Here is a 19,848-nt window from a genome sequence, read left to right as displayed (position 1 = left end):
TCCGCCCTAGCCATCGGGAAAATCCCGTCATTACTTGAAATGTAAGACAATAACGGGAAAATCCTGTTATTGCTTTGCATGTAAAATTTAAAGATCAACGTATCATAATCAGTACGCTAAAACTGAGGTATTAAATTACAAATTTAGTACGTACATATCATTGAAAGTACAATCCAAGCTAATGTTGGAAGCTACGTAGGCAATCGATAAATTTTGCCAATTTCTATCAATATATTTAAGCAATCTTGGCTTCTTTATAAAACAACAGGCATTTAGGCATGCAGAAATATACAATTTGGTTTTGTTTCATATGTTTAGGCTTAACATCCTTACGAAATACCGAGGTTATCAAGGAGAAGACTTTCGCTTAAACTGACATCCGAATCGCTACTTGGTTTACGCATGAAAGAAGGGTTGTGGTTCGACCGAGAATTGAACATGGGACACCTTGATTAAAAGGTGAAAGGGAAATAAAACTATTGCAGGTGGTTTGATATCTGGAAACGTCACCATGAAGTTCACACGATTCTCATTTTTCGTTCTTTTTATTTTTTTTGGTTTAAACCAGTTGTTAAAAAAAAAAAAAAAAGTTGGTGATAACTAGCCAACCCTAAAAGTAAACACTTCTTTTTAAAAAAATGCACAAATAACTAGCAAAATTGTATGTAGTATTTTTACTTCAAAATATTCCATAGCCTCTTTTTGAAACAAAATAAAATTAAAATAAATCATAAGAGAAATACTTAGATGTATATGATACACTTAAAGGCTGCACATCTAGAGCTTTTGGTTCTGTATATTCTTGAAATTCTACAGTTAAATTTTATATAACCACCATCACGGTTTACCCAATCCTCAAGTTTTCTGAATTTTTAACAAGAGGGATTCAACATATCATTACGGAACTCCCCCTCCCCCCAAAAAGGACTACGGAATATATTTAAGTTAAGCTAAATACAACTGCACAACAAACTTGACTGAGTGATTAGCTTTTGTGCTTCTATCGGGAAGTTCGGGATTCAACCAGCATTCGACCATTCTGACAAAGCTTTTCTTCATTCCATCTATGAATGTAGAAATAGTGCGTATACTGTGAGTTGGCCGACTTTCTTTCTTATTGTTTTTAAATCGTTATTATTACTAATTATCAGCAGTGACGGTTTTGCGAAGGTTAGGGGAGCGGTCTTTCGGACTGAAGCCTGTTCCCCAAAGTTACGGAATATATGCAACAAACGAAATATCTATTAGTTATGCCTTTACTCATAAACTTTAAGCTCCCGTCAAATAAAAATTACGAATGTTTAGAGAAACTAAATATTAGTAAGAAAAACCCTTCCCAAAATACTTTTCTAAATCCGCCACTGATTCTCAGTATAAAATGATCTTTAAGGTTGTATCCGGAAGATTATTGCTAAACATATAAACGAAACGAAATATTAGTTATGCCTGTACTGGTGCCCCTCCCCTTAAGTCCATGACGCACCCCCCAATTGTCTATCCGTAGGTGTTCTTCCATGAAAAAATCTTTTCGATTAATTTTTACGCCCCCTCAAATATATTTATATAGATTTTTAACGCCCCCAAATATTTCAATGACGCAGTTTGCGTCATAACTCCCCTTTGTGGACACCCCTGCTCATAAACTTCAAGCACCTCCCAAATAAAATTAGGACTTTTTAGAAAACGAAACAATCAGAAAAACCCCTTCTAAAGTAGTTTTCTAAATCCGCTATTGATTATTTGTATAAATTGGTATTCAAGGTTGTGTCCGGAAAATTATTGCCAAATCACTTCACAGCTACAGTATAACAGAAATGTGGAAGTACGGTTTGACGGATATATTGAAAAACGTACGCTTTGACGGATCAATAGAAAAACGGGCAAGTTTAACTGTTGCGCTAGAAGCTAGAGTACTAAGCTCTTAGAAATGAAACACGGATAACAAACTAAAATGACCTAGAGAAGAAAAAAGATGTCAATAACTCAAAAGTTAAAATAAAGTTAAATAGCCTCTAAAATTGCCCTCAAATACTACATTCTTCATGTTAGCTTTAATTCGTAAAACATGTGCTCCATCCATCTTGATGGTGAATTTCAGAGGGAAATATCGCATTTAGGCCATGGAATTCTTATCTAACTATAGAATATACTATACGAAACCTATTTAGATATAAAAATCATGAAAATGAAAAAAGCCAAAATTTCCAAAATTCTCGTTCTTTTCCCAAAGAAGCCGGCTTTTTATGTGAAGAAAACCAATGATTCAAAAAAGCCGGCTTTTTTGCATCTCTACAAATAACACAAACATGTGCCAAAACTGATTCGAATTAATTCTGCTAAATCAATTTTAGAAAAAATCTCGTTATTCCTTATTATTCTTGCTTTAGGTAAATTAAATTAAATTAAATCTTTGTGTTTAACGTCCCGTTATTATGCCCTTTAGTCTAAGGGAGACGATATTTAAAGCAATTGAACGATGATGGAAAAATTGGTGGAATGAGAAAATAGGAGGAAACGGAAGTATCTCGAGAAAACCCACGAGCACGATTTTGTCCACCACAAACTTACTTAGCCGGGGATCGAAACAGGGACTTCACACACCAGAGGTAAGCGCTCTACCACAGAGCCCTCTTGCTCTATGTAAAACGATATTGAAATCGGAAATTGTACTGAATTTCTATCGCTTCAGATTCTAGTAGAGAGTTAAGGATGGAGATGAAGTGTATTCTTGCGACAATTAATGGACTGCAAAGAGAAAAAAAAAATCCTTGTCAATATATTTTCCCGTTTTTGCTCTATAGTGATCAACAGTAAAAGAGGAATATAGTTGTTTACTAGCACTTTCAATTTGAATGCAACTCAATCAATGAACTGGTTTCCTAAGTTGAGACCTTCTACATTTTGGCCAAAATTAATAATGATTCATCAAATAATTCTAGAGATTTTTTTTTTGTCTTCCGGAAGGTTGGACACACAGACAGAGTAAAAAAGTTTTGATAAGCCAAATTCCTTAAAAAAGTAATCAATGGATGATTTGGAAAAACCCTTTCCGTATAGAAACTACAAATAAAATACTTTTTTAACTTTAGTTTTCAATGTTCAATATAAAATAGGCGTATTACCAACCAATTGAGGAGAACCCCGTTGCTTGCTGCATGCAGGAAATGAATTATTTGCAGATCTTTGGAGAAAGGACAAGACCACAAACGACCGTATTTTACTTCTGTAATAACATTTGTGTGGAAGCTTAATAGAATGCACTGTGCGTTCCTCGTAAATGCTTTACGTTGTAGAGGATTCCAGAATGCCTACATTAAGCACAAACCTAACTTTATATATAGTATTTAGGAGGCAAGCTTTCCTTCTCCTTCCTTCTCGAGAACATGCTTTCTCACGTTATCATACTACCTCCAGGCAGGCGCCTGACCACATGGAACTCTCTATTCGACTCTAGTCAGAGAGCTAAGTTCCCTTCATTCGCGGCCTCGAACCCAAACCAACTCCTCCTACTTCTATCCTTAGGGCGGGTACTGTACAGAAATGTAATTACTGCCCCATCTTCCTAATACCATAGCTGGTGTACATTAACAGCAACCGAGGAACACACGAGAGGTAATATGCTGGTGTAGGACAACACGAGAAAAAACGCACACACACACATTGACAAAACTAGAGAGAAGAAACTGTTGCACTGGGTTGGTTGATTCTCATTTGTCGTCGTTAATCATCTGTTTTTAAAAGGAAAGGCTGGTATTACTGCTAGTTGTAGTTAGTAGCGACCCCAAAATGTCACCGAGGTTAAGGCGAGAATGCGTAGTACTGCACTTTGTGAAACTGCGAAATGTCTCATCCTTTTGTTTGTTTTGCTTTTCTTTGTTTTCGTTTCTTTTTCTTCTTTTTTGTTCTTGTTTTGTTATATTATGTATAGACGTAGGACGCCATTTTGTGGTCAAGTCCTACCCTGCTAACTACGAAAAGCGCAAGGCTTTTGTATCTTCAATTTCAATGTAATGCGATGAGTTCATTATTAGAAAGTTTCCATTAGAATTAAGGAAAAGGGCTAATTAGAAATTTCTAACCAAACTTCTATGCGTGAATTAGTAGTTATTTGTATTTAGGATAAATAATTGTAATTTAAAGAGTAAATAGAGACAGTTTTCACATTTCTGAAGGGAACACGAGTGAATAAACTGAAAGTCTTCCCGAAAGAGGTACAATTGTAGATCGCTCACTTCAAATGTGATAGTTCCCCTGTCGATCCTAGAGGGTTTACATTTTGGCGAACAAGCCCGTACCAACGTGTTTTCTTTGAGTTCTTCTATTTCCTCTCACTTTTTGATCTAATAGTTCTTCTACAATCATGAACTTTCATTCATTATCCGTATCCTTCAGCCTAATGAGCATAATCGTGTGTCGTTAAATTAAAGATAATAGTTTCACTTTACAAGACTTTCCTGTGCTTACTTAAATGAACTGGAGTACGTCCAAGTTGGAATATCTGTTTTCGCTATTAATCTCATCACAGTCTTATGTGCATGACGTGTTGGGTTTGTTCAAATTATACATTTGCTACCTTTCTAGATTACGAAATAACACAAAAGACTACATTTCATTCTAAAGCTTTATAGAAATAAAAAATATATGGTTGGCCATCGTGAAATAGAATAGTAGAACATAGTTTAATAAAGGTTTTTTAGATTAATATTGCAGTATTGAGGAAACATCATAAATATATATTACATACTGTGCATACGTAGAAGATAATTTCATTTCATTTCATTTACCTAAGTATTTACTCCATCTACCCAATACATGTATTTGGAGGATTCAGTTCACATTTACATAGTATTTATGTATATAAAGATTATAAAAGTATAATATGGTTTACAGAAGTGATTATACATATCATCATCATAGGTATTCTGCCTTTATTGGCAGGTCACTTGCCGCAGCTGAGAAGCTTCCATGCTCCACGGTCCTCATATAGGTAAAATATTTTACATTATTACACATGTAGTTCTAGGTATTCTTTAACACTATAAAATTCTTTCTCTATTAGATACTTTTTTAAAGTTTCTTTTAAATTTATTTAAGTTTTTCTCCATTTTTATGTGATTGGGCAAAGCATTGAATATTTTATTTGCTGTCTGGGGCCCTGTTGCATCAGTGATATAAATCCAGTAAAGTAAGACTTTTTGTAGTATTGTAATGATGATCTTTCACGTCATCTTAATTTTCCGTTAGACTCAAAACGGATGCTTCATATATGTAAATAGATGAAACTCTTAATATCATTAAGTTTTTAAAGTACGATTTGCAGCTTGTAGTGTAATGTAAGTTTTCAATGGTAGGGACGGCCTGTTTTTCTTTAATAAATATAGATTTACTTTCAGTTGCGTTACCCCAAAATAGGATGCCATATTTTATGATAGGGTATATGGGCCCATAGTAGATTTGTATTAAGCCTTTTAGAAAAAATATGTCTTTTAGCACTCTTAGAGCACATAGCCAAGAATTTAGTTTATGTATAGTTGCTTTGATATGGCTACTCCATCTGAAGTGCTCATCTATTATTAACTACGTAATTTTTTGATCTTTTTTTTTAATTTTTCGTAAATTATAATAAACAAGTAAGTTTTGTTTCACACGATAGACTTTGAAACAGTAGGTCAGTGTTCCCAAACGGGAGCCGTGAAAAAGGATCAAGATAGGCTCCAAGCTACTGCCTGAAATAAACTATGAAGTTAAGAATAAAACACTGCATGTAATGACTATTAGGTCTAACAAACTTTACAGACGCTACATGTTTGACTACTAAGTACTAAATGCTGTTCTCTTTCTATATAACCCATAACTCTTCCTTTTAAAGCTTTTTATTAATAAAAGAATTGACTTTTTCTACTATCGAAAAGGTGGTCGATATTGATAAAATATAAAAGCGATATTTATTCAATTTATCACTGATATGCAAGGGGTCAAGAATGTATACTTAATTAGGCTGTTTCTTATGATTATTTAACAAATACTGTATTACGAATTATCAAAGAGGCATTAAATCACTGTAAATATCATACAAACGTAACATAATTATTGAATAAGAAATGTGGTTTTATTAAAAACAAAACCGGTAAAAAATAATACTCTACATCAATGGTATACAGAAGTCTAGCTGGAAATACATATAAGTTGGTAAGGATTACTATATCTTATGTTAGACTACTGGTAAGTTTATCTTATGTTAGACTACTGTCTTCCTCGATGGCTGCTTTTAGGACCTCGTCATTCAACACATGTGGTCGTCCACTGCGAAGTTTATCCGAAAGGATCACATCTTCTGGACGGAATTTCTAGAACCAATGCCTGACGTCGTCCGTTCACGACATTCTCCACAAATGCTTGACGTATGCGCCGACCTGATGCGGTACTTGACAGACCCACTTTTAAGTTACATAACAATCATATGCGAACAATTTGTTTTGATATCTCCATTTCTCTTCGAGACAGGGCAAACTATGACTACTTGTGTGGGCATTGTGCCTGTATTACTGAAGGCCGATAATCAGACTAACTCCCGATTACTTAGCAGCCACGTGCATCATTTCATTTCCTCTCTGTGAGTGTATGATTAATGAAACATCAAAAGCAGCAAGAACTTTTTTGGTTCCCTTGTATAAGGATGAAAATCTGAGATGATGCCGAACTGAGGTCCATGGTTGAAATCGTGATGTTACTCGTCATCAGCGATCCATGCTTCCCGAGTATGGTACCACTCCAAACGCAGCTGCATGTCTTATAATCTACGAATAAGCCTTAATGGCAGCCTACGAACAGGACGGCCATTCAGTAGTCCGGCTGCTGCTAGTCTCCGACCATTGGTGAGTGATGCTAAGGGGAGATTTAGTGAGTCTAGTCTAGGGATGCAAATAACTACTAGCCCACTCGCCCGGGGCGATTGCTTCATCGGTGCGGGCGAGTATTTAATATCATACCGAAGGTAAGTAAATCATTTCTATTGTGGGATGTGGCCAAGTAGATTTTTTCTAGTAAAATTGTGTTTCTTATTTGCATCCCTGGTCTAGTCTATTACTTGTGCACGGATGACAAGTGCAGATATGAAAAGGTTACGATGTACTTTGGATACAAGACCCCGATTCTCCCTAGGAGTGGACAAACTTGGCGATGTGTGTGGTTAAGTGCGCCAACTTCTCTGTAACTTTGGGGGGCTCATTCACATAAAATACATACAACAATACGTGTAGCAATAAAAATGCATATAAAAACACATATTCATAAAAATACATGGGGGCCCACATGAGCTTTGGGAGCCCGGACCCCCCGGCCCCCCAGGATCGGCACCCTTGTTTGTGGTTTCCCGTATATTCCCATTCAGCCTAGCATCGGGCCACTGGCACATCCGAATGCCATACATTACTGAATATTGCAGGATTCGACCAGCCGACTCCACGCAGAACCACAATGAAACCCTTTTTAAAATCTGTCAACTGTTTGTAACGTTTTACACAAGAACACACAAGATTTTCTATGGCCTTTCAAAGTACTCTATAACCCTTATCTGCCGTATTAGGCATGATAACACGTTCTTCCGATGACAAAACTAAAGTCCTCTGTAGTCATCACAGATCACTTCAACTTTAATCATTTGTATCTGCCGATGGTATGCACGTGCAAGAAATTATGTTGACATTGGACCATTCCTTTCAATTGCTTAACTTCTCTTTTCAGTAAGAGTATTATTATTATTATTATTATTATTATTATTATTATTATTATTATTATTATTATTATTATTATTATTATTATTGTTGTTGTTGTTAAAAGTATAAATAGAAATTTGAGAGTTCAATGCTGCATCTTAATTCGCAGAACGACTCAGACAAAAAGAATGTATAACCATCGAGCTGGAAGGAGGGGCGTGTAGTAAGCAGGGTTTATAAAGTAGTTGCCAGGTAGACAAGATTTTCAACCACTGCTATAGGAGGTGCAATATTCTAACCAGAAATAATATACTTCTAGGTTCCTGTTTAAATAGCTCAATCCATTTCTAATCTAAGGGGTTCAATCTTTGTATGCTCAATCTATAACTAGAAATAATTTTTGCTGTCTTTTACTATTTTACAAAGAGACAATTTCTACAGCTTCTGGTTCCAAATGACGTATTAAAGCAGAGTCACAACCTGTTCTCAGAACACCAAATTAATACCAAAGAAACCATATTTATTTCAGTTTTTGATGTATGAAGATAATTATTGAAACCGGAGGTGCTAGTCGATTTCTACTATTTCCGGTTTCAGCAGGTGTATTAGAACCAAGATTTTCTTACTCTTGGGACAGCAAATTCATATTAAATAACCAATTCATGCCAGATACTACACTTTGCTACATGAAGATCAATATTGAAATCCGAAGTTGTAGTGAATTTGATCCACTTCAGTTTTTATTACTTTCTTAGATTCAACGTACCAAAATTATGCACCCTAGCTAACGGAAACAGCGATGATTAGACGGGTGATACTGACGGAATCCTAAAAGTGGGAGGAAACGGTATAACTCCGACAAAACCCATGCATACGTTTTTTGTCCACCACAAAGCCCTTTTGACGAAAGCTGCGATTCAACCAGGGACCTCACGCGCTAGAGGTGACTGCTCTACCTCTGAGAGACTGCGATCCCATTTTCGTTTAAAATATAGTTAACTGTCTTCAAGACCTTTGCTACAGTGTCTAAAATTGGGTGCCCAACAATTATTACGTCATAATATGGATTCCTAAATATTTTTTATCTATAAGACACGGTTTGATGGCGGTTATAGCATTCTGTAGATTCTACCTGGCTTACTTTTTTACGTTTTTGATATTCTTCAGTCTTAAATTTATTCATTATTTTTTAAATGAACTTAAAGGGTCTTTCCTAGTCAGATAGTGAAATCGACCCTTGATACAAATTGGGTAGCTATTGATCCAAAAGGTTATCTTTGACCTAAAACTACCTAGATAAAATGACTCCCTACCCCCTCCCCTTACCGAATTATCGTATCATACATGCTCAAAATTGAAAATTTTTTACTTTGGTGGGGGTGGTCGAAAAAGTTTGAAAGTTTTACTGATTGTAGATACTATCTAGATGTAAATGTTAATTTCTTCAAAACTACCGATGCGTATTTTCTTTATTATTTTTTTGCGTGTTGATAATTTTTAAAAAAATAATGAAAAATTGGGTGGGGGACACGTCGCTGATTTTTTGGTTAAAAGTTTATTATAGCCTTAAGTACAACATATATTTTTGCCGGAGCCTGAAAGTGATGGCAACATTGTCAAAAAGAAATAAAACTGAAAACAAACGTGTTTTTCGCACAGTTTTCCCACCATTTTAGGGCCCTCAAGGTGAGGGTTATTTCAAACAATCCTTTGCCAAAGTTCACAATTTTACTTTCTCTTACGTCCCTTCCGCTTCTGTCGTTCTTCGGCTGCTTCGATTGTATCCATTTCGAAAGAAAAACATCAAATATATCTCAATAACAATGCTTCGACTTCAGCAGACTCTTGCACAACAGTTACACAGCTCGCGGTAGAGAGCGCTACCGATAGAGAGCGCCACTGTTTGTGGCCAGTGAAGCAAGCACTGGTAGATTACGAGGAGCCGACGCGATGTGTGTGTAACTTTGTTGTGCAAGAGTCGGTTGGAGTGGAAGCACTGTAACGGAGATATAATTGGTGTTTGTATTCCGAAATGGACACAATAGAAGCAGCCGAAAAACGACAGAAGCGGAAGGGGCACAAGAGAAAGCAAAATTGTGATCTCTGGCAAAGGATTGTTTGAAGAGGCCCTCACCTTGAGGGCCCTAAAATAATAAGAAAACTGTGCGAAAAACAGGTTTGTTTTCAGTTTTATTTCTTTTTGACAATCACTTTTAGGCCCCGAAAAAATATATTTTGTACTTAAGACTATAATGAATTTTTAACCAAAAAATCAGCGACGTGTCCCCCCAAAATGTTTTTACACATTTTTCTTAAATTTTCAACACGCAAAAAAATAAAGAAAATATGCATCGATGGTTTTGAATAATGCACATATACATCTAGATAGTATCTACAATCTGTGAAAGTTTCAAAATTATTCGACTACCCCTACCAAAATAACATATTCAATTTTGAGCATGTATGATACGATAATTCGGTAAGGGTAGGGGGTAGGGAGTCATTTTTTAGGTAGTTTTAGGACAAGGGTAATCTTTTGGGTCAATCACGACCCAATTTGTATCAAGGACGATTTCACTATCTTACTAGGAAAGGCCCTTTAGCGAAGAACCTTAGTTGTCGGATTATATCTATGCTGTTTGATTTCATCTAAACAGTGATGCTAAAATACTAGTGAATGAGGTGATTACCATTTTCTCTACTTCTAGTATTTTTCTTACTTTTATCCCAGAATCATATTTTGTTAGCCTAGTGGTTTTTTGGTGTACATAATTAAACATTATTCTCTCTGGACATTTTATGAAAGGAACACTGATGGAATATACTGACAGATGATTGCATAGAGATAAGATCACACGCACCACCAAAGATTAATGGAAAAGGGATATGAATTGTGTAGAGGAAGTAAAAGCCGTACAGCCACCAGATTATCATGGTTATGTTTCTTTTTAAAAAAAATTAGAGAGAAAGTAGTTTCAAAATTTCACTTTGAATGTATATTTCTTAATGACTGAAAGAAGTTTGGATTATTTTTTAAAAATGAAATACTTGATTAAAGAAAGAGGAAAAACCAGTTTAGTTGGTAAACTTTTCCGGAATGAAGTTTAAAATTTTCAGAAAAGCTTACTGCTGTGGACTCAACTCACTACCATATTATCCCCAATATAAACCATTTTCGCACAAGGGCGCCGATTTCTCCGTAACTTTGTGGGGACCATTGAAATGTGTGTTTGGTTGCAGAAGGTATATAAGGAGATTTTAAGACGAATTCAAATCATGAAATGTATCATTCTTCTTGGTGGTAAACCAGTAGATCCATTTCAGTACATATTAATACTAGTATAAGCATAGAGAATAACGAAACCAATCTTGATAGTAAAATCAAAGAAAACGTTATCAGGAATGTAGACAGTTTCGACAATATTATTGTTTGGTAACATTACGTAATCTACAGTGTGACCAAATTCTACAGTGTAATTATTTCAAATGAGAAATCAGCACATTCACATTTTGACGAAATGTCATAAGTTTTGTTTGGTCGCGAATTTAAGCGCATCCTAGTTTTCCTGTAATTGAAATTTGAAAAAAAATGTGCGTCTTACATTCGACCCATGTGATACTTTGTTTACTGGAAATCAGACACCAAAAAAACATGCAGTCTTTTGTTTACACTGAACAATTCATTTAAATTGAGCATTAACTCACAGGTCTATTACTATTACTACTATTGTTACATGAAACAGTAAGTCAAAAATGAATAAATGATTGTACATATACTTATATGTACTTGGAGTTCTAATTATTAATTTGTATAAACAATTGTTAGAAAAAGAGTATATAAGATTATTTAAATAAGTTTAAGTTGCATGGATTTTTACCTGAGACGAAGATTCTGTTCATACTAGAAGAACTATAGTATGAGATTAGTACTATGGCATACTTAAGTTAAAGCGAAGCAACTATTTGATCATTTGGTACGGAGTACTCCAAAAATGCATTCCTACCTGCAATTTTCCCTTTAATGCAATAGCAGGCAACCCAATAAAACAGGTTCGCTGGAGTGGTTGAAAATTAGAAAGGCGTTGGAGCAAACCTCAATTTTGTTACAAATATATTCGTGTGGCAAACTGCTAATAAGAGAAGAAAAAATAATTCTTAAGAATGACGATTTTATTTTATTTTTTCTATTGTTCTATCATTACCTATTAAATTTACATAATCAGCATACGCCATAACCTGATGAATACCATTTAACTCTAAGCCCTGGTTATCTTTGATTTTTTCCTTTAGCAATTATATTATGCACCAGGATTAATACCCTACGTTAAAAATTTCAAGCAAAATTGAAGATGTTTCCATGTCTTTTTGGAAGTAAAATTATGAACTTATCTGAAAAACTATACCACTACCTTTCATATAGATATTGTAATCATCTTTGTACAGTCATGTAAAGAATCTGATGCATAAATTTGACTTAAATCACTTACTTTACTTACAATCACCTTTCTATATATTCCTTAGTGTTGAAGTTTTCACGAACAGCAATATATATTTTCAGGATGTATCCCAAACGCCACCTGTCATTCGTTGTGATTAAATCAGAGAAATACCACAAGGGTTTATATAAAGAATTGAAAAATAAAATGAACTCAAAACTGGAAGTCAAAAGTTGACTTGAGACCTGGGTAGACAGATGTCAATTTCTACGTTAATGTATTACCAGCCTTGTGTCAATGATAGAGATTCAACAGAGAAAGTTGCCTAGGTAACTAGTTCTACATTTTCAAATACTATTGTTAGGAAAGCCCCGAAGTGTAAACAAGACATAAGTGCTGTTATAGGAATCGCTGAAGAAGACTTTTATAAGAAGAAAAGCTTATTTTATGGAACGCTGAAGAAAGACTTGAGAAAAGGAGTCACTGACACTTTTCTCTATATTCCTTAAAAATTTATATATTTCTCTATATTTATTAAAATTAATTTTGAGACAGATTGTACTAGTCAAAGTCTTCAGCAGCAGTGACAATGCTGAGTATTATACAGACTCACTACTTTATATAAACTTATAGTGTTACGTCATTACAATTTATATTTTCAGTATTAAAATTAACAAAAAGATAAACATGTATGTCATGATGTCGTGAATATTCAGTAAAGTACCTTGTCAGTCAAAAAAGGTAAAATATTTTTATATGTAGGCAATTGGAAATTAGAAAATATATCCTAAACGCTCCACCGAGATTTGAACTCGGATCGCTAGATTTAATGTCCAGAGTGCTAACCATTACACCATGGATTTGATTGTTGATTCCAGTATATTTCAAGCATCATTTCTCGGATCTAGATCTTGTGCGATATGTCGATATATCAAGATCCTAAGTTTTTGATATCGATCTTCGGGGGGGGGGGGTAGGATGTGTGGAGGGCCTAAGACTTTTCATGGATGAAGAAATAAAACTTAATGTTTACAATAATGTCTTCTAATGACAATTTCTTTACTACCACAAATAGCAATGTAAATAAATTTAGTTTCAAATTTGCAATATTATATGCTGTAATTTCTTAGCCGCCCAAATTTTCTGTTCCCGAAAAAAAAAGATACAAAAAGGCACCTGTCAAAAGAAACGCTTCGAATTTAGACCTAGAATTTATCATAAGAAAGTTCTTTTGTTCCTCTCTTTCAGAGATTTCTATTCCTTTTGGCCTTTGGGACCTCTCACAAAAAGTACACACATGCTCTTAGGGAGAATCTGAGATTTTGAAAAAAAAAACGATTTTTTAATAATAATGATAATAATGACAGTACTACTACTACTACTACTACTACTACTACTACTACTAATAATAATAATAATAATAATAATAATAATAATAATAATAATAATAATTATTATTATTATTATTATTATTATTATTATTATTATTATTATTATTATAACAATTGGGTATACAACTAGGATTGCATCTTTTTGTTTTGCATGGAGGCCCGCAAGTTCGCTACGCCAATGGTGTCCCTTAGTTTGTGTGTCTCTCTTTCCGTTTTTGTAGCTGTTTGTTTTTGTGCTGATAAGCTTTTATATTAAACCTTTACCTTTCTATTTTTTTACGAAATTGATTTTTTTTTGGGAAAAAAGAGAGAAAGTTCTTTCCTCTGATATCTATTTCTTACCATTCATCTTGTTTGAACTAAGATCTAGATCTAGTAAGATCATTTTGTATTTTTTTATATCATCCATTGCCCTCACGGTAATAAAATCGTAATTCTTAACAATGTATTTTCTTCTCTTAGGTGCAGTTTGCCACACTGATATATTTGTAACAAAATTGATGTTTGGTCCAACGCCTTTCTAATTCTAACCACTCCAACGACCCAGTGTTTTTGGTTGCCTACTATTGCAGGAAAGGGAGACTTACGCATGGGAATTCACTTTTGGAGTCGTGTATACATTGTCAGTAACTAGCATCTGGTCGTTTATATAGTGCATTTGTACAACTTTGTAAGTTAATCCCACGATTATCTGAAAAACGTAAGTATCCCACGATTTTAATATATAAATGCTACATATAATTATCACATTTATAGTATTGACTATAATAATACTTGGAATGCTTTCTTTAAAATTATTTCGTTTACACTTCCACTCCGAGCAGAAACAAACTAACAAGTTTGAAATATATCAGTCTAATTTTGATAGTAACTTTCAACAATTTCAGCGTATTACAAAATCTTTTATCTATGATTGCAGTAAATCAATTGTTCTTCATACTTTATAATAAATAAAGAATACACCAGAAACCGATCTTGCCTCAAATGGTATTAAGATCAAGTTATTATTTGTTAATTGAAACGAAGAACTCCCTGTTTACAAAATAGTTTTTTTTTTTTTTTTTAATTTCACAACCTACCATCTCATTCAATACGCCTTCGGTGATCATCGCAAGACAGTGACAAGTTCAGATAACCGTTCATTCTCTCTGTTGTCATTAAAAATGAAAGAAATAACCTTTCGACTTCAGTGATGGAAACTAGGAATAAAGTTGGAAATTGTGGTTAGTAAAGTTATCACATTGGTCTAAAACTGCCTGATTCTCTTGAAAGTCTTTCATTTCGAAGTGTTGTCATTTCTGACACTTAAGCAGAAATTAATATTTAACTCTGTTCTAATTTAATGGCTACATTTCTCATAAAAGAACGAAGTTTGAATAAAGACTTGACTTTTGCACGATTAGCCTCGTTACACCATTGAGAATACTTTATAACAGAAACAGATGCGAGTCATGGTATTTGGCAAACAAACTGGCGTTTACCAATAATAATTACCAATTATTATGTTATTTAAAACAATAATTCAAACATTTCTACACATATTATTTTTGTCATTAACTTAACTTGTTCAGATAACGATGCCTTTAGTTTTTATTTGCACAGGTACCCTTAGTTAAGTACATAAGAAACTTCAAATGCCATTCATAGCATCCAGAGTTAGAAATAGTTATGGTGGTGCAGTGGTAAAGCGTTTACTTACCAACCTGATGACCTGGATTCGGTCCCCGATGGGACTAGATTTGTTCCTCGTTTTATTATTGTAATAAAGCTATTTGCAGGTTCATCAAGCCTTTGTAAAGTGGATACCTGCGGATTCCTGAGCGTAAAGACAGCGGGAAACACCTTCTGTACGTGCCAAAGTCATCAGATCATTTCAGATTTTGCTTTAGGGGGAGTGAAGACACTCGATATAAGTGAATTTTCATGTTTCTCATTTGTGATCTCTATTATTATCGTATTGATTGAAATGTATATGAATCTCAAATTTATTGTGGAGCAATTGACCTCCCAAATGATGCTCCTGACCAAAGAAACTGTAAAGTAGCCTTATTCTCCATATTACTTAGGGCCAACGTCGACCTATTCTGAATAGGGGACACGCATTTATCTACTGAGAGTTTTAAAATATATCTATCTAAATGTTCCCATTACTTAGTTGGTCGATTGATTAAAGTTTAACATTCCTTTTGAGCGATGTACTCTTTATAGTGGAGTTCGCATTAGCAGTCTATTTCCAACTCTAGCATAAACCCACCTTTATGGATTGAGTGAACAGAAATGCGCGTTATCCACTTGATTCCGAGAAGACACTATGAGCAGTTTGTGTTGCTACATTGATTACTAATAGAAAAATAAACAAGTACTGTTCAAATTAGTGAATAATTAATATAATGAGTTGAAGTGTCATGTGAAAACCATGTGAAGTAGTTTGGTTAGAATATTTTCTCAATTAATATTGAAATCAGAACTAAACGGGTAGCAGAACCGGTAGTAGATTTCTACCATTTTTGAGTTTTAGTAAATATATTAAAGTGAAGGTAGAGGGCACTTAATTAATTTCATTAAAACCGTTCTCCATCCATTACCGTTCATAGTCTATGGCGATTAACGCTAAAATCCTAAATTACTTCCCCAACTTTGTGTTTTAGTAGATAGATCAGAGTAGACATAGTATATATTCTTTGGACACTTAAGTGATTGCAATGAACACTTCTCGCTATTGCCGTTTTTGCTAAATGATAATAACGTTAAAACCGGAATTGGCAGTAGATTTCTACCACTTCAGGTTAGTATATAGAGTTAAAAGGGAGAGGATGGTACCTCCTGTTAGAACACTAAATCGATTCAGAAAAAAAAACATCTCGTTATCTTAACTTTTTGCTCTATGCATAGATCGATTATTGAAACGGGAAGTTGTAGTGAATTTCTATCGCTTCTGATTTTATTAGAGAGTTAAGGATGGAGATGAAATGTATTCTTAGAAGTCACAATTGATTGTATGAAGGCTCTTCTCACTATCTATTACCGTTTATGCTCTATAGTGATCAACGTAAATGGTTGATTACTTTCGATTTCAATATTACTTCCATCATGGAACTCGATTCCCAAATTTTGACCTACTACACCTTGATCTAAATTGGTGGAGTTTCACTAAGTAGATTTTGAGATTTTTTTTATCTTCTGGACGACCTGTAAAGTAGTTTTGACAATCCAAACTCCCAAAAGCATGCACCGTATATCACAGGGCGCTGCAAAGCATGGTTTTAGAAGCTTACTTAGCTTATTGCTTGACATATATTATTTTTATATGGAATCGTCTCCTAATTAAATATAAAACTATATGATCTCACTAAGTGACATAAAATAACGGGTACTTTCGATTGACGTGGAAATTGAAATTTGGCATGATTATAGTTTTTCGAGACTAACAGACAGAGAAACTCAAAAAAGTGAATATTTTTTAGTTTTGATGGGTCTAAAGCGGGGAAGAAGAAAGTCTCCATGTTATTTAAATGGGCCTTTTTGACTTATAATGTCATATTTTAGGCACTTGTAATTGGAGTAAAAATCTGAAATTCGGTATGTTTGCACGTTTCCATAGGTGTTATCTAAGTTAATCACCGAAATTAAAAATTTCCAACTTAACAGCTGTTTTATAGAAAACTGAAAAACCTTTTCTATGTTATTATATGGGATATCCTCTACACCCCGAAATGTTTAGGCACTTCCTGTAGGGCTACAATGATGAAATTTTGAATGATTGTATCCTTCCGGGAGTAGCCCACAGCGAAATTGTAAAACTGAATATTTTTTATCTTTGAAGGGGACTAAAGTAGAAATGAAAAATCTCCATGTTATTTAAATGGGCGATTTCTTGGGATACATATTTTTAGGTGGTTCCACTGGAGCAAATCCCGCAGGGATGAGTGGGACATGTCCCCTCCAATCTTGGAACTGGGAGGACTGTCCCCCCAATAATCCGATTTCAAATGTGCATTTTGGGGGGTAAAAATGTGATGATTTGTGTCCGATTACCACAAAGAAAAGTGAGATGAAATTGATGTCCCCCCCCAGAATAAGCCTCAAATCTGCCCACCTCCCAATGTTGAAGACAACTCTGCACTCTGATCCTCCACAGGATTGTTTTTCAACTTCACAAATATTTTGAGCATCGCTTAACAAAATAATAATAATAATAATAATAATAATAATAATAATAATAATAATAATAATAATAATAATAATAATAATAATAATAATAATAATAATAATAATAATAATAATAAAGGTTTTACGTGTCCCCCCCTTCCAATGTTGAAGACAGATTTGCGCCGCTAGGTTGTTGAGATACGAAAAGAAACTTGAAATTCGGTAGAGTTGTGGGTTTAAGAGGTGCAAGACCGTAGGCCGATCAAAGGCAGGAGTCTGAAGGCAAATGCCCCAGCTAGACACATTCAGGAAATATTAAGAGCAAATGATGATGCAAAGGCTGAGAGGCCTAGGTCGAGTAAATACGGGGTCTGGAGCTGTTTCCCCCAGATGCTCAAGGGCTAGTCACCACATATAAAAAGTAGGTAAATACAGGTTAATAATAATGAAACTTGAAAGACATATTCCGCACCTTTTGAAATTGTAGACATTGATAATATTCTTTCATTTTTCACAACAAAAATAATGTGATTCATATTTGTTTACTGTTTGTATATGTGCTTTTTTGTTCTTTGTGGATTGTTATTTAGTGTGGAAAATTCTCTGTATTCTTTCTGGTTCCGTCACCATTGATTACAGCTTTGATATAAAAATAATTGTAATCAGTAATGGAACTTTATAAAATGGACAGAAGATATTTAATGTGCATACAATATCTCCGTTAAATGTATGAACTAATTTCATAGTAATGAAACCATTTTACTAATATACTATTTAAAAGTAATCTTCTTTCTTCATAGATTTTTCTGTACCATGTTAGGTGTTCATGAAGTTCCCCTGGTTTTAACATCACGAAGAGCAATGTCATTGTTGTCTTAAAATGAAATTAAATCTGAAAATTTATGCCAGCTAGGCTAAAGGAGATGGTGATGATTAGAACTGAATGAAATGATGGAATGAAGAAAGTGGGAGGAAATGGGAGAACCCCGAGGAAACCTACGCACACGGTGTTTGTCCACCACAAAGCTCACTAGGCGCGATCTGGGATCGAACCAAGGACCGCATGCACCAGATCATTGTTGTTTTAGTTTATTTATTTAGTACCCACTATATTTGATTAGTTGAGTACGAACTATGAATGCAATGGATCTGTATGCGTTTCATCGTGCTGTACATATAGATGTATGCGTTTCAATATCATCCTTGACATGTTTCGGAGTGTCTAAAGAGTTATCGTTTGAAATGCTTCCTCCACACTTATGCGCAATTTTCTATCTATCCGATAACAATATTGAAAGATAATATTACTTAATAATTCCCCCAATTACTTGTCTGGTATCGTAGGGTACGAGCTTGGTGGGGTAAAAGCATTTCAATGGGGATGGAAGTGTGGGAGAACCACAATCAATCCAGTCACCTAGAAATTCTTTATTTAAAAAAAAAAAAAAACACACACACACACACACACACACACACCTGAAGAACAAAACTGTCTAGAGCCCTGTCCTGCTGTACCTACACACGATCTATGGTTTCGTCCTCTTGCAGCTGAAGTAATAACCAGGTTTGCGACATGTATAAATGTGATCGGTCCAAATATTATGTGATCCCTGTCTATATCATGATATGAAGCTGTTTTCTTTCCGACGAAACTCTTGCACATAATGAGAATTTTCCTTAGACAAAGAACATATATTTCTTCTATGTGAACTGTGATATATCACATATTCATCTGAAAATAACACTCGCGAGCGAGACACAGCATTCGGAAATTGTTTCAACAAAGCATGGCAAGCTGCAATGTGCTGTTTTATGTTGTTATCAGATACTTAAATCACAAACTTAGGTCTATTACTTTCATACGCAAATCTTTTAAATATGATTCTGCATTGTTGCGTATGTTAGGTTCAGCTGCTCTTTTACGATGCGATTTAGTTGGAGATATCGCATTTGATCCTGCTAGGATAGCACATGTTTCCACATGCGTTTTCTTACGTTCAGTACGCATGCTGTCTTTGACACACCGTGAAGTAAAGACACGTTTCCCCAAGTAAAGACACGTTTCCTCAACTGTGTGACTTCAACCATCATATCAGTCATGGTTTCACAACTGAAATGTTCCCAGTATCCTTGAAAACAGTGATACCAGACAGTGCT

This window comes from Thermobia domestica, chromosome 13 (genome assembly GCF_964235325.1).
Source record: "Thermobia domestica chromosome 13, izTheDome1.hap1.1, whole genome shotgun sequence".
In the NCBI taxonomy this organism is placed as follows: Eukaryota; Metazoa; Arthropoda; class Insecta; order Zygentoma; family Lepismatidae; genus Thermobia; species Thermobia domestica.
This window is presented reverse-complemented; position numbering follows the sequence as displayed.